General features: G+C 43.4%; 1 long non-coding RNA gene across 1 annotated transcript; it reads left to right on the forward strand.

Annotated features, from left to right (window-relative positions):
• Positions 1–3930: 3930 nt before the first annotated feature.
• LOC307181220 lies at positions 3931–15316 on the forward strand. Its single transcript, XR_013826123.1, has 3 exons — positions 3931–4002; positions 10219–10300; positions 14948–15316. It is a non-coding gene; the product is annotated as an uncharacterized lncRNA (long non-coding RNA).

Raw genomic sequence — 15316 nt, forward strand, 5'->3', positions numbered from 1 at the left:
GCTAAGCCTTTGGTTAATTCCTCTTCCTGGTGGGAAATGAGAGTTAAATTTGTCAGTCCAGACACCTCCAGCTAGTCTCTCATTGGTTCTCGCTATTCCTGTTCATCTTCCGCAGAAATTGCAAACTGGGCCAAACAGGAGGTTAAAGGGACTGACTCTCCAAGTCGGGAGAGTGTTAGTAAAGCGTCTGGAATGTTGCACCCGAGTACCAGGGTACGAAAACTGAGACATATTTGAACACGTCTCCCGATCACATGGTTGATCATACTCTAGGTTCCACATGCATGTTTTAGCTGAAGGAAGAATACCTTAAACCTGGGTAGTTGAAACCCGTGGAATGGGTACCATGCAATATGACTTCAAAGGGTCTTCATTTGCTCACTGAACCTCTCCAATCCTATCACTGCTGCGTTTATGCCCCTGTACACATGCTTGATTCTCTTTCAGAGACATAGCAATCCATAGGTTTTAAGATACTCACTAGTCAGGTACATTCATAGGCGTTTAATATGCGGTGTTGAGTCCATTTCGTTGAGCAAGGAGTAGCTCTTGTCTATTCCATATCTGGCTTAAGGAACTTTATCTGTGCTCATTTCAATCTCTGGTTTTATGCAGCACCCCAACTCACCTTTCCCCTTAAGCAAGCATAAGTTGGTTTTCTAAATTTGAGACCCTGTTCTGTTCTGTAATTCAGTTCCTGTGTAGCCAAGTTTACATTCCATGTATTACTGATATCTTATGATGTTTCTTTTTCTGTGTGACTTATTTCAGTTAGAATCATCATACCTGAATCCACTCATTGTGCTGCTAAGGGCCTGATGACATAGATTTCATTGCTGAGTGATATTGCTTTGTAAGTAAATACCACAACTTCTTTATCCATTTTTCACTTTCTGCAATGTTGAACTTGTACTGTAAATGAGGTTCTTGTAAACATAGGCGTCCTAAACTTTGGGGTGGCTGTGTCTTTTTGATTTTAATTTCCCTAAGCTATAGGACCATAAGTGGAAGTGCTCTAGGCTCTGTTGCTTTGTTTTTTAGATGTTTCAGGAAACACCATACACTTCTCCCGAGTGTCTGTTGGCAATTTACATCCCGCCCATCAGCACAACAAGGCTCCCAGTTCTCCATGGCCTGTCCTGCCTTTCTGGATTTTACACTTTTTTCAGATGGCCCTTTTGACTGGGGCGAAGTGAGACTTCATTTTAGTGCAGATTTCCTTTGCAAGCTTGCTTGGTTGGCCAAAAAGGGCGTATGCGTTTTTTCCTGAATATATTCAGGAAAAAACGCATACGCCCTTTTTGGCCAAGTGCATCATTGTGGACGTTCTGCCTCTTTTCCTATGCTTTCAATGCAATTCCAGTCTACCTCCTGAAATCGGTTTCCTGCAATTCTGCCCCGCTTTCAAGTCCTCTTGGCAGCCTTACTTCAGTCTATTTTTGGACGATAGCTGTCATTTATAACTCTGCAGGTTTGTGAATTACAGTGCCCCTGAGCTCCTTTCTTCAACTCGCTTTCTTTTGAGCTGGCCGCAACACCGCAGGATGGCTTCAGGCCCTAATCTGGTTCTGGCACGGCACGCTGAGCCTTTGGTTATTTCCTCTTCCTGGTGGGAAATGAGAGTTATATTTGCCCGTCCAGACACCTCCAGCTAGTCTCTCATTGGTTCTCGCTATTCCTGTTCATCTTCCGCAGAAATTGCAAACTGGGCCAAACAGGAGGTTAAAGGCGCTGACTCTCCAAGTGGGGAGAGTGTTAGTAAAGCATGTGGAATGTTGCACCCGAGTGCCAGGGGAGGAAAACTGAGACATATTTGAACACGTCTCCCGTTCACACGGTTGATCATACTCTGGGTTCCACATGCATGTTTTAGCTGAAGGAAGAATACCTTAAACCTGGGTAGTTGAAACCCGTGGAATGGGTACCATGCAATATGACCTCACAGGGTCTTCATTTGCTCACCGAACCTCTCCAATCCTATCACTGCTGCGTTTATGCCCCTGCACGCACGCTTGATTCTCTTTTGGAGACATAGCAATCCATAGGTTTTAAGATACTTACTAGTCAGGTACATTCTTAGGCGTTTAATATGGGGTGTTGAGTCCATTTCGTTGAGCAAGGAGTAGCTCTTGTCTATTCCATATTTGGCTTAAGGAACTTTATCTGTGCTCATTTCAATCTCTGGTTTTATGCAGCACCCCAACTCACCTTTCCCCTTAAGCAAGCATAAGTTGGTTTTCTAAATTTCAGACCCTGTTCTGTTTTGGAATTCAGTTCCTGTGTAGCCAAGTTTACATTCCGTGTATTAGTGATATCTTATGATGTTTCTTTTTCTGTGTGACTTATTTCAGTTAGAATCATCATACCTGAATCCACTCACTCTGCTGTTAAGGGCCTGATGACATAGATTTCATTGCTGAGTGATATTGCTTTGTAAGTAAATACCACAACTTCTTTATCCATTTTTCACTTTATGCGATGTTGAACTTGTACTGTAAACGAGGTTCTTGTAAACCAAGGCGTCCCAAACTTTGGGGTGGCTGTGTCTTTTTGATTTTAATTTCCCTAAGCTATAGGACCATAAGTGGAAGTGCCCTAGGGTCTGTTGCTTTGTTTTTTAGAAGTTTCAGGAAACACCATACACTTCTACCAAGTGTCTGTTGGCAATTTACATCCCGCCCATCAGCATAACAAGGCTCCCAGTTCTCCATGGCCTGTCCTGCCTTTCTGGATTTTACACTTTTTTCAGATGGCCCTTTTGACTGGGGGGAAGTGAGACTTCATTGTAGTGCAGATTTCCTTTGCAAGCTTGCTTGGTTGGCCAAAAAGGGCGTATGCATTTTTTCCTGAAAAAAACGCATACGCCCTTTTTGGCCAAGTGCATCATTGTGGACGTTCTGCCTCTTTTCCTATGCTTGAAATGCAATTCCAGTCTACCTCCTGAAATTGGTTTCCTGCAATTCTGCCCCGCTTTCAAGTCCTCTTGGCAGCCTTACTTCAGTATATTTTTGGACCATAGCTGTCATTTATAACTCTGCAGGTTTGTGAATTACAGTGCCCCTGAGCTCCTTTCTTCAACTTGCTTTCTTGTGACCTTGCCGCAACACCGCAGGATGGCTTCAGGCCCTAATCTGGTTCCGGCACGGCATGCTAAGCCTTTGGTTAATTCCTCTTCCTGGTGGGAAATGAGAGTTAAATTTGTCAGTCCAGACACCTCCAGCTAGTCTCTCATTGGTTCTCGCTATTCCTGTTCATCTTCCGCAGAAATTGCAAACTGGGCCAAACAGGAGGTTAAAGGGACTGACTCTCCAAGTCGGGAGAGTGTTAGTAAAGCGTCTGGAATGTTGCACCCGAGTACCAGGGTACGAAAACTGAGACATATTTGAACACGTCTCCCGATCACATGGTTGATCATACTCTAGGTTCCACATGCATGTTTTAGCTGAAGGAAGAATACCTTAAACCTGGGTAGTTGAAACCCGTGGAATGGGTACCATGCAATATGACTTCAAAGGGTCTTCATTTGCTCACTGAACCTCTCCAATCCTATCACTGCTGCGTTTATGCCCCTGTACACATGCTTGATTCTCTTTCAGAGACATAGCAATCCATAGGTTTTAAGATACTCACTAGTCAGGTACATTCATAGGCGTTTAATATGCGGTGTTGTGTCCATTTCGTTGAGCAAGGAGTAGCTCTTGTCTATTCCATATTTGGCTTAAGGAACTTTATCTGTGCTCATTTCAATCTCTGGTTTTATGCAGCACCCCAACTCACCTTTCCCCTTAAGCAAGCATAAGTTGGTTTTCTAAATTTGAGACCCTGTTCTGTTCTGTAATTCAGTTCCTGTGTAGCCAAGTTTACATTCCATGTATTACTGATATCTTATGATGTTTCTTTTTCTGTGTGACTTATTTCAGTTAGAATCATCATACCTGAATCCACTCATTGTGCTGCTAAGGGCCTGATGACATAGACTTCATTGCTGAGTGATATTGCTTCGTAAGTAAATACCACAACTTCTTTATCCATTTTTCACTTTCTGCGATGTTGAACTTGTACTTTAAATGAGGTTCTTGTAAACATAGGCGTCCTAAACTTTGGGGTGGCTGTGTCTTTTTGATTTTAATTTCCCTAAGCTATAGGACCATAAGTGGAAGTGCTCTAGGGTCTGTTGCTTTGTTTTTTAGATGTTTCAGGAAACACCATACACTTCTCCCGAGTGTCTGTTGGCAATTTACATCCCGCCCATCAGGACAACAAGGCTCCCAGTTCTCCATGGCCTGTCCTGCCTTTCTGGATTTTACACTTTTTTCAGATGGCCCTTTTGACCGGGGGGAAGTGAGACTTCATTGTAGTGCAGATTTCCTTTGCAAGCTTGCTTGGTTGGCCAAAAAGGGCGTATGCGTTTTTTCCTGAATATATTCAGGAAAAAACGCATACGCCCTTTTTGGCCAAGTGCATCATTGTGGACGTTCTGCCTCTTTTCCTATGCTTTCAATGCAATTCCAGTCTACCTCCTGAAATCGGTTTCCTGCAATTCTGCCCCGCTTTCAAGTCCTCTTGGCAGCCTTACTTCAGTCTATTTTTGGACGATAGCTGTCATTTATAACTCTGAAGGTTTGTGAATTACAGTGTCCCTGAGCTCCTTTCTTCAACTCGCTTTCTTTTGAGCTGGCCGCAACACTGCAGGATGGCTTCAGGCCCTAATCTGGTTCCGGCACGGCACACTGAGCCTTTGTTTATTTCCTCTTCCTGGTGGGAAATGAGAGTTAAATTTGCCGGTCCAGACACCTCCAGCTAGTCTCTCATTGGGTCTCCCTATTCCTGTTCATCTTCCGCAGAAATTGCAAACTGGGCCAAACAGGAGGTTAAAGGCACTGACTCTCCAAGATGGGAGAGTGTTAGTAAAGCGTCTGGAATGTTGCACCCGAGTACCAGGGTACGAAAACTGAGACATATTTGAACAGTTCTCCCGATCACATGGTTGATCATACTCTAGGTTCCACATGCATGTTTTAGTTGAAGGAAGAATACCTAAAACCTGGGTAGTTGAAACCCGTGTAAAGGGTACCATGCAATATGATTTCTAAGGGTCTTCATTTGCTCACCGAACCTCTCCAATCCTATCACTGCTGCGTTTATGCACCTGCACACATGCTTGATTCTCTTTCGGAGACATGGCAATCCATAGGTTTTAAGATACTTACTAGTCAGGTACATTCTTAGGCGTTTAATATGCGGTGTTGAGTCCATTTCGTTGAGCAAGGAGTAGCTCTTGTCTATTCCATATTTGGCTTAAGGAACTTTATCTGTGCTCATTTCAATCTCTGGTTTTATGCAGCACCCCAATTCACCTTTCCCCTTAAGCAAGCATAAGTTGGTTTTCTAAATTTGAGACCCTGTTCTGTTCTGTAATTCAGTTCCTGTGTAGCCAAGTTTCCATTCCGTGTATTACTGATATCTTATGATGTTTCTTTTTCTGTGTGACTTATTTCAGTTAGAATCATCATACCTGAATCCACTCACTCTGCTTTTAAGGGCCTGATGACATAGATTTCATTGCTGAGTGATATTGCTTTGTAAGTAAATACCACAACTTCTTTATCCATTTTTCACTTTATGCGATGTTGAACTTGTACTGTAAACGAGGTTCTTGTAAACCAAGGCGTCCCAAACTTTGGGGTGGCTGTGTCTTTTTGATTTTAATTTCCCTAAGCTATAGGACCATAAGTGGAAGTGCCCTAGGGTCTGTTGCTTTGTTTTTTAGAAGTTTCAGGAAACACCATACACTTCTACCAAGTGTCTGTTGGCAATTTACATCCCGCCCATCAGCATAACAAGGCTCCCAGTTCTCCATGGCCTGTCCTGCCTTTCTGGATTTTACACTTTTTTCAGATGGCCCTTTTGACTGGGGGGAAGTGAGACTTCATTGTAGTGCAGATTTCCTTTGCAAGCTTGCTTGGTTGGCCAAAAAGGGCGTATGCATTTTTTCCTGAAAAAAACGCATACGCCCTTTTTGGCCAAGTGCATCATTGTGGACGTTCTGCCTCTTTTCCTATGCTTGAAATGCAATTCCAGTCTACCTCCTGAAATTGGTTTCCTGCAATTCTGCCCCGCTTTCAAGTCCTCTTGGCAGCCTTACTTCAGTATATTTTTGGACCATAGCTGTCATTTATAACTCTGCAGGTTTGTGAATTACAGTGCCCCTGAGCTCCTTTCTTCAACTTGCTTTCTTGTGACCTTGCCGCAACACCGCAGGATGGCTTCAGGCCCTAATCTGGTTCCGGCACGGCATGCTAAGCCTTTGGTTAATTCCTCTTCCTGGTGGGAAATGAGAGTTAAATTTGTCAGTCCAGACACCTCCAGCTAGTCTCTCATTGGTTCTCGCTATTCCTGTTCATCTTCCGCAGAAATTGCAAACTGGGCCAAACAGGAGGTTAAAGGGACTGACTCTCCAAGTCGGGAGAGTGTTAGTAAAGCGTCTGGAATGTTGCACCCGAGTACCAGGGTACGAAAACTGAGACATATTTGAACACGTCTCCCGATCACATGGTTGATCATACTCTAGGTTCCACATGCATGTTTTAGCTGAAGGAAGAATACCTTAAACCTGGGTAGTTGAAACCCGTGGAATGGGTACCATGCAATATGACTTCAAAGGGTCTTCATTTGCTCACTGAACCTCTCCAATCCTATCACTGCTGCGTTTATGCCCCTGTACACATGCTTGATTCTCTTTCAGAGACATAGCAATCCATAGGTTTTAAGATACTCACTAGTCAGGTACATTCATAGGCGTTTAATATGCGGTGTTGAGTCCATTTCGTTGAGCAAGGAGTAGCTCTTGTCTATTCCATATTTGGCTTAAGGAACTTTATCTGTGCTCATTTCAATCTCTGGTTTTATGCAGCACCCCAACTCACCTTTCCCCTTAAGCAAGCATAAGTTGATTTTCTAAATTTGAGACCCTGTTCTGTTCTGTAATTCAGTTCCTGTGTAGCCAAGTATACATTCCGTGTATTACTGATATCTTATGATGTTTCTTTTTCTGTGTGACTTATTTCAGTTAGAATCATCATACCTGAATCCACTCATTGTGCTGCTAAGGGCCTGATGACATAGATTTCATTGCTGAGTGATATTGCTTTGTAAGTAAATACCACAACTTCTTTATCCATTTTTCACTTTCTGCGATGTTGAACTTGTACTGTAAATGAGGTTCTTGTAAACATAGGCGTCCTAAACTTTGGGGTGGCTGTGTCTTTTTGATTTTAATTTCCCTAAGCTATAGGACCATAAGTGGAAGTGCTCTAGGGTCTGTTGCTTTGTTTTTTAGATGTTTCAGGAAACACCATACACTTCTCCCGAGTGTCTGTTGGCAATTTACATCCCGCCCATCAGCACAACAAGGCTCCCAGTTCTCCATGGCCTGTCCTGCCTTTCTGGATTTTACACTTTTTTCAGATGGCCCTTTTGACTGGGGCGAAGTGAGACTTCATTTTAGTGCAGATTTCCTTTGCAAGCTTGCTTGGTTGGCCAAAAAGGGCGTATGCGTTTTTTCCTGAATATATTCAGGAAAAAACGCATACGCCCTTTTTGGCCAAGTGCATCATTGTGGACGTTCTGCCTCTTTTCCTATGCTTTCAATGCAATTCCAGTCTACCTCCTGAAATCGGTTTCCTGCAATTCTGCCCCGCTTTCAAGTCCTCTTGGCAGCCTTACTTCAGTCTATTTTTGGACGATAGCTGTCATTTATAACTCTGCAGGTTTGTGAATTACAGTGCCCCTGAGCTCCTTTCTTCAACTCGCTTTCTTTTGAGCTGGCCGCAACACCGCAGGATGGCTTCAGGCCCTAATCTGGTTCTGGCACGGCACGCTGAGCCTTTGGTTATTTCCTCTTCCTGGTGGGAAATGAGAGTTATATTTGCCCGTCCAGACACCTCCAGCTAGTCTCTCATTGGTTCTCGCTATTCCTGTTCATCTTCCGCAGAAATTGCAAACTGGGCCAAACAGGAGGTTAAAGGCGCTGACTCTCCAAGTGGGGAGAGTGTTAGTAAAGCATGTGGAATGTTGCACCCGAGTGCCAGGGGAGGAAAACTGAGACATATTTGAACACGTCTCCCGTTCACACGGTTGATCATACTCTGGGTTCCACATGCATGTTTTAGCTGAAGGAAGAATACCTTAAACCTGGGTAGTTGAAACCCGTGGAATGGGTACCATGCAATATGACCTCACAGGGTCTTCATTTGCTCACCGAACCTCTCCAATCCTATCACTGCTGCGTTTATGCCCCTGCACGCACGCTTGATTCTCTTTTGGAGACATAGCAATCCATAGGTTTTAAGATACTTACTAGTCAGGTACATTCTTAGGCGTTTAATATGGGGTGTTGAGTCCATTTCGTTGAGCAAGGAGTAGCTCTTGTCTATTCCATATTTGGCTTAAGGAACTTTATCTGTGCTCATTTCAATCTCTGGTTTTATGCAGCACCCCAACTCACCTTTCCCCTTAAGCAAGCATAAGTTGGTTTTCTAAATTTCAGACCCTGTTCTGTTTTGGAATTCAGTTCCTGTGTAGCCAAGTTTACATTCCGTGTATTAGTGATATCTTATGATGTTTCTTTTTCTGTGTGACTTATTTCAGTTAGAATCATCATACCTGAATCCACTCACTCTGCTGTTAAGGGCCTGATGACATAGATTTCATTGCTGAGTGATATTGCTTTGTAAGTAAATACCACAACTTCTTTATCCATTTTTCACTTTATGCGATGTTGAACTTGTACTGTAAACGAGGTTCTTGTAAACCAAGGCGTCCCAAACTTTGGGGTGGCTGTGTCTTTTTGATTTTAATTTCCCTAAGCTATAGGACCATAAGTGGAAGTGCCCTAGGGTCTGTTGCTTTGTTTTTTAGAAGTTTCAGGAAACACCATACACTTCTACCAAGTGTCTGTTGGCAATTTACATCCCGCCCATCAGCATAACAAGGCTCCCAGTTCTCCATGGCCTGTCCTGCCTTTCTGGATTTTACACTTTTTTCAGATGGCCCTTTTGACTGGGGGGAAGTGAGACTTCATTGTAGTGCAGATTTCCTTTGCAAGCTTGCTTGGTTGGCCAAAAAGGGCGTATGCATTTTTTCCTGAAAAAAACGCATACGCCCTTTTTGGCCAAGTGCATCATTGTGGACGTTCTGCCTCTTTTCCTATGCTTGAAATGCAATTCCAGTCTACCTCCTGAAATTGGTTTCCTGCAATTCTGCCCCGCTTTCAAGTCCTCTTGGCAGCCTTACTTCAGTATATTTTTGGACCATAGCTGTCATTTATAACTCTGCAGGTTTGTGAATTACAGTGCCCCTGAGCTCCTTTCTTCAACTTGCTTTCTTGTGACCTTGCCGCAACACCGCAGGATGGCTTCAGGCCCTAATCTGGTTCCGGCACGGCATGCTAAGCCTTTGGTTAATTCCTCTTCCTGGTGGGAAATGAGAGTTAAATTTGTCAGTCCAGACACCTCCAGCTAGTCTCTCATTGGTTCTCGCTATTCCTGTTCATCTTCCGCAGAAATTGCAAACTGGGCCAAACAGGAGGTTAAAGGGACTGACTCTCCAAGTCGGGAGAGTGTTAGTAAAGCGTCTGGAATGTTGCACCCGAGTACCAGGGTACGAAAACTGAGACATATTTGAACACGTCTCCCGATCACATGGTTGATCATACTCTAGGTTCCACATGCATGTTTTAGCTGAAGGAAGAATACCTTAAACCTGGGTAGTTGAAACCCGTGGAATGGGTACCATGCAATATGACTTCAAAGGGTCTTCATTTGCTCACTGAACCTCTCCAATCCTATCACTGCTGCGTTTATGCCCCTGTACACATGCTTGATTCTCTTTCAGAGACATAGCAATCCATAGGTTTTAAGATACTCACTAGTCAGGTACATTCATAGGCGTTTAATATGCGGTGTTGTGTCCATTTCGTTGAGCAAGGAGTAGCTCTTGTCTATTCCATATTTGGCTTAAGGAACTTTATCTGTGCTCATTTCAATCTCTGGTTTTATGCAGCACCCCAACTCACCTTTCCCCTTAAGCAAGCATAAGTTGGTTTTCTAAATTTGAGACCCTGTTCTGTTCTGTAATTCAGTTCCTGTGTAGCCAAGTTTACATTCCATGTATTACTGATATCTTATGATGTTTCTTTTTCTGTGTGACTTATTTCAGTTAGAATCATCATACCTGAATCCACTCATTGTGCTGCTAAGGGCCTGATGACATAGACTTCATTGCTGAGTGATATTGCTTCGTAAGTAAATACCACAACTTCTTTATCCATTTTTCACTTTCTGCGATGTTGAACTTGTACTTTAAATGAGGTTCTTGTAAACATAGGCGTCCTAAACTTTGGGGTGGCTGTGTCTTTTTGATTTTAATTTCCCTAAGCTATAGGACCATAAGTGGAAGTGCTCTAGGGTCTGTTGCTTTGTTTTTTAGATGTTTCAGGAAACACCATACACTTCTCCCGAGTGTCTGTTGGCAATTTACATCCCGCCCATCAGGACAACAAGGCTCCCAGTTCTCCATGGCCTGTCCTGCCTTTCTGGATTTTACACTTTTTTCAGATGGCCCTTTTGACTGGGGCAAAGTGAGACTTCATTGTAGTGCAGATTTCCTTTGCAAGCTTGCTTGGTTGGCCAAAAAGGGCGTATGCGTTTTTTCCTGAATATATTCAGGAAAAAACGCATACGCCCTTTTTGGCCAAGTGCATCATTGTGGACGTTCTGCCTCTTTTCCTATGCTTTCAATGCAATTCCAGTCTACCTCCTGAAATCGGTTTCCTGCAATTCTGCCCCGCTTTCAAGTCCTCTTGGCAGCCTTACTTCAGTCTATTTTTGGACGATAGCTGTCATTTATAACTCTGAAGGTTTGTGAATTACAGTGTCCCTGAGCTCCTTTCTTCAACTCGCTTTCTTTTGAGCTGGCCGCAACACTGCAGGATGGCTTCAGGCCCTAATCTGGTTCCGGCACGGCACACTGAGCCTTTGTTTATTTCCTCTTCCTGGTGGGAAATGAGAGTTAAATTTGCCGGTCCAGACACCTCCAGCTAGTCTCTCATTGGGTCTCCCTATTCCTGTTCATCTTCCGCAGAAATTGCAAACTGGGCCAAACAGGAGGTTAAAGGCACTGACTCTCCAAGATGGGAGAGTGTTAGTAAAGCGTCTGGAATGTTGCACCCGAGTACCAGGGTACGAAAACTGAGACATATTTGAACAGTTCTCCCGATCACATGGTTGATCATACTCTAGGTTCCACATGCATGTTTTAGTTGAAGGAAGAATACCTAAAACCTGGGTAGTTGAAACCCGTGTAAAGGGTACCATGCAATATGATTTCTAAGGGTCTTCATTTGCTCACCGAACCTCTCCAATCCTATCACTGCTGCGTTTATGCACCTGCACACATGCTTGATTCTCTTTCGGAGACATGGCAATCCATAGGTTTTAAGATACTTACTAGTCAGGTACATTCTTAGGCGTTTAATATGCGGTGTTGAGTCCATTTCGTTGAGCAAGGAGTAGCTCTTGTCTATTCCATATTTGGCTTAAGGAACTTTATCTGTGCTCATTTCAATCTCTGGTTTTATGCAGCACCCCAATTCACCTTTCCCCTTAAGCAAGCATAAGTTGGTTTTCTAAATTTGAGACCCTGTTCTGTTCTGTAATTCAGTTCCTGTGTAGCCAAGTTTCCATTCCGTGTATTACTGATATCTTATGATGTTTCTTTTTCTGTGTGACTTATTTCAGTTAGAATCATCATACCTGAATCCACTCACTCTGCTTTTAAGGGCCTGATGACATAGATTTCATTGCTGAGTGATATTGCTTTGTAAGTAAATACCACAACTTCTTTATCCATTTTTCACTTTATGCGATGTTGAACTTGTACTGTAAACGAGGTTCTTGTAAACCAAGGCGTCCCAAACTTTGGGGTGGCTGTGTCTTTTTGATTTTAATTTCCCTAAGCTATAGGACCATAAGTGGAAGTGCCCTAGGGTCTGTTGCTTTGTTTTTTAGAAGTTTCAGGAAACACCATACACTTCTACCAAGTGTCTGTTGGCAATTTACATCCCGCCCATCAGCATAACAAGGCTCCCAGTTCTCCATGGCCTGTCCTGCCTTTCTGGATTTTACACTTTTTTCAGATGGCCCTTTTGACTGGGGGGAAGTGAGACTTCATTGTAGTGCAGATTTCCTTTGCAAGCTTGCTTGGTTGGCCAAAAAGGGCGTATGCATTTTTTCCTGAAAAAAACGCATACGCCCTTTTTGGCCAAGTGCATCATTGTGGACGTTCTGCCTCTTTTCCTATGCTTGAAATGCAATTCCAGTCTACCTCCTGAAATTGGTTTCCTGCAATTCTGCCCCGCTTTCAAGTCCTCTTGGCAGCCTTACTTCAGTATATTTTTGGACCATAGCTGTCATTTATAACTCTGCAGGTTTGTGAATTACAGTGCCCCTGAGCTCCTTTCTTCAACTTGCTTTCTTGTGACCTTGCCGCAACACCGCAGGATGGCTTCAGGCCCTAATCTGGTTCCGGCACGGCATGCTAAGCCTTTGGTTAATTCCTCTTCCTGGTGGGAAATGAGAGTTAAATTTGTCAGTCCAGACACCTCCAGCTAGTCTCTCATTGGTTCTCGCTATTCCTGTTCATCTTCCGCAGAAATTGCAAACTGGGCCAAACAGGAGGTTAAAGGGACTGACTCTCCAAGTCGGGAGAGTGTTAGTAAAGCGTCTGGAATGTTGCACCCGAGTACCAGGGTACGAAAACTGAGACATATTTGAACACGTCTCCCGATCACATGGTTGATCATACTCTAGGTTCCACATGCATGTTTTAGCTGAAGGAAGAATACCTTAAACCTGGGTAGTTGAAACCCGTGGAATGGGTACCATGCAATATGACTTCAAAGGGTCTTCATTTGCTCACTGAACCTCTCCAATCCTATCACTGCTGCGTTTATGCCCCTGTACACATGCTTGATTCTCTTTCAGAGACATAGCAATCCATAGGTTTTAAGATACTCACTAGTCAGGTACATTCATAGGCGTTTAATATGCGGTGTTGAGTCCATTTCGTTGAGCAAGGAGTAGCTCTTGTCTATTCCATATTTGGCTTAAGGAACTTTATCTGTGCTCATTTCAATCTCTGGTTTTATGCAGCACCCCAACTCACCTTTCCCCTTAAGCAAGCATAAGTTGATTTTCTAAATTTGAGACCCTGTTCTGTTCTGTAATTCAGTTCCTGTGTAGCCAAGTATACATTCCGTGTATTACTGATATCTTATGATGTTTCTTTTTCTGTGTGACTTATTTCAGTTAGAATCATCATACCTGAATCCACTCATTGTGCTGCTAAGGGCCTGATGACATAGATTTCATTGCTGAGTGATATTGCTTTGTAAGTAAATACCACAACTTCTTTATCCATTTTTCACTTTCTGCGATGTTGAACTTGTACTGTAAATGAGGTTCTTGTAAACATAGGCGTCCTAAACTTTGGGGTGGCTGTGTCTTTTTGATTTTAATTTCCCTAAGCTATAGGACCATAAGTGGAAGTGCTCTAGGGTCTGTTGCTTTGTTTTTTAGATGTTTCAGGAAACACCATACACTTCTCCCGAGTGTCTGTTGGCAATTTACATCCCGCCCATCAGCACAACAAGGCTCCCAGTTCTCCATGGCCTGTCCTGCCTTTCTGGATTTTACACTTTTTTCAGATGGCCCTTTTGACTGGGGCGAAGTGAGACTTCATTTTAGTGCAGATTTCCTTTGCAAGCTTGCTTGGTTGGCCAAAAAGGGCGTATGCGTTTTTTCCTGAATATATTCAGGAAAAAACGCATACGCCCTTTTTGGCCAAGTGCATCATTGTGGACGTTCTGCCTCTTTTCCTATGCTTTCAATGCAATTCCAGTCTACCTCCTGAAATCGGTTTCCTGCAATTCTGCCCCGCTTTCAAGTCCTCTTGGCAGCCTTACTTCAGTCTATTTTTGGACGATAGCTGTCATTTATAACTCTGCAGGTTTGTGAATTACAGTGCCCCTGAGCTCCTTTCTTCAACTCGCTTTCTTTTGAGCTGGCCGCAACACCGCAGGATGGCTTCAGGCCCTAATCTGGTTCTGGCACGGCACGCTGAGCCTTTGGTTATTTCCTCTTCCTGGTGGGAAATGAGAGTTATATTTGCCCGTCCAGACACCTCCAGCTAGTCTCTCATTGGTTCTCGCTATTCCTGTTCATCTTCCGCAGAAATTGCAAACTGGGCCAAACAGGAGGTTAAAGGCGCTGACTCTCCAAGTGGGGAGAGTGTTAGTAAAGCATGTGGAATGTTGCACCCGAGTGCCAGGGGAGGAAAACTGAGACATATTTGAACACGTCTCCCGTTCACACGGTTGATCATACTCTGGGTTCCACATGCATGTTTTAGCTGAAGGAAGAATACCTTAAACCTGGGTAGTTGAAACCCGTGGAATGGGTACCATGCAATATGACCTCACAGGGTCTTCATTTGCTCACCGAACCTCTCCAATCCTATCACTGCTGCGTTTATGCCCCTGCACGCACGCTTGATTCTCTTTTGGAGACATAGCAATCCATAGGTTTTAAGATACTTACTAGTCAGGTACATTCTTAGGCGTTTAATATGGGGTGTTGAGTCCATTTCGTTGAGCAAGGAGTAGCTCTTGTCTATTCCATATTTGGCTTAAGGAACTTTATCTGTGCTCATTTCAATCTCTGGTTTTATGCAGCACCCCAACTCACCTTTCCCCTTAAGCAAGCATAAGTTGGTTTTCTAAATTTGAGACCCTGTTCTGTTTTGGAATTCAGTTCCTGTGTAGCCAAGTTTACATTCCGTGTATTAGTGATATCTTATGATGTTTCTTTTTCTGTGTGACTTATTTCAGTTAGAATCATCATACCTGAATCCACTCACTCTGCTGTTAAGGGCCTGATGACATAGATTTCATTGCTGAGTGATATTGCTTTGTAAGTAAATACCACAACTTCTTTATCCATTTTTCACTTTATGCGATGTTGAACTTGTACTGTAAACGAGGTTCTTGTAAACCAAGGCGTCCCAAACTTTGGGGTGGCTGTGTCTTTTTGATTTTAATTTCCCTAAGCTATAGGACCATAAGTGGAAGTGCCCTAGGGTCTGTTGCTTTGTTTTTTAGAAGTTTCAGGAAACACCATACACTTCTACCAAGTGTCTGTTGGCAATTTACATCCCGCCCATCAGCATAACAAGGCTCCCAGTTCTCCATGGCCTGTCC

The sequence above is a fragment of the Stenella coeruleoalba genome (genome assembly GCF_951394435.1).
Source record: "Stenella coeruleoalba genome assembly, contig: scaffold_242, whole genome shotgun sequence".
NCBI classification, from domain to species: domain Eukaryota; kingdom Metazoa; phylum Chordata; class Mammalia; order Artiodactyla; family Delphinidae; genus Stenella; species Stenella coeruleoalba.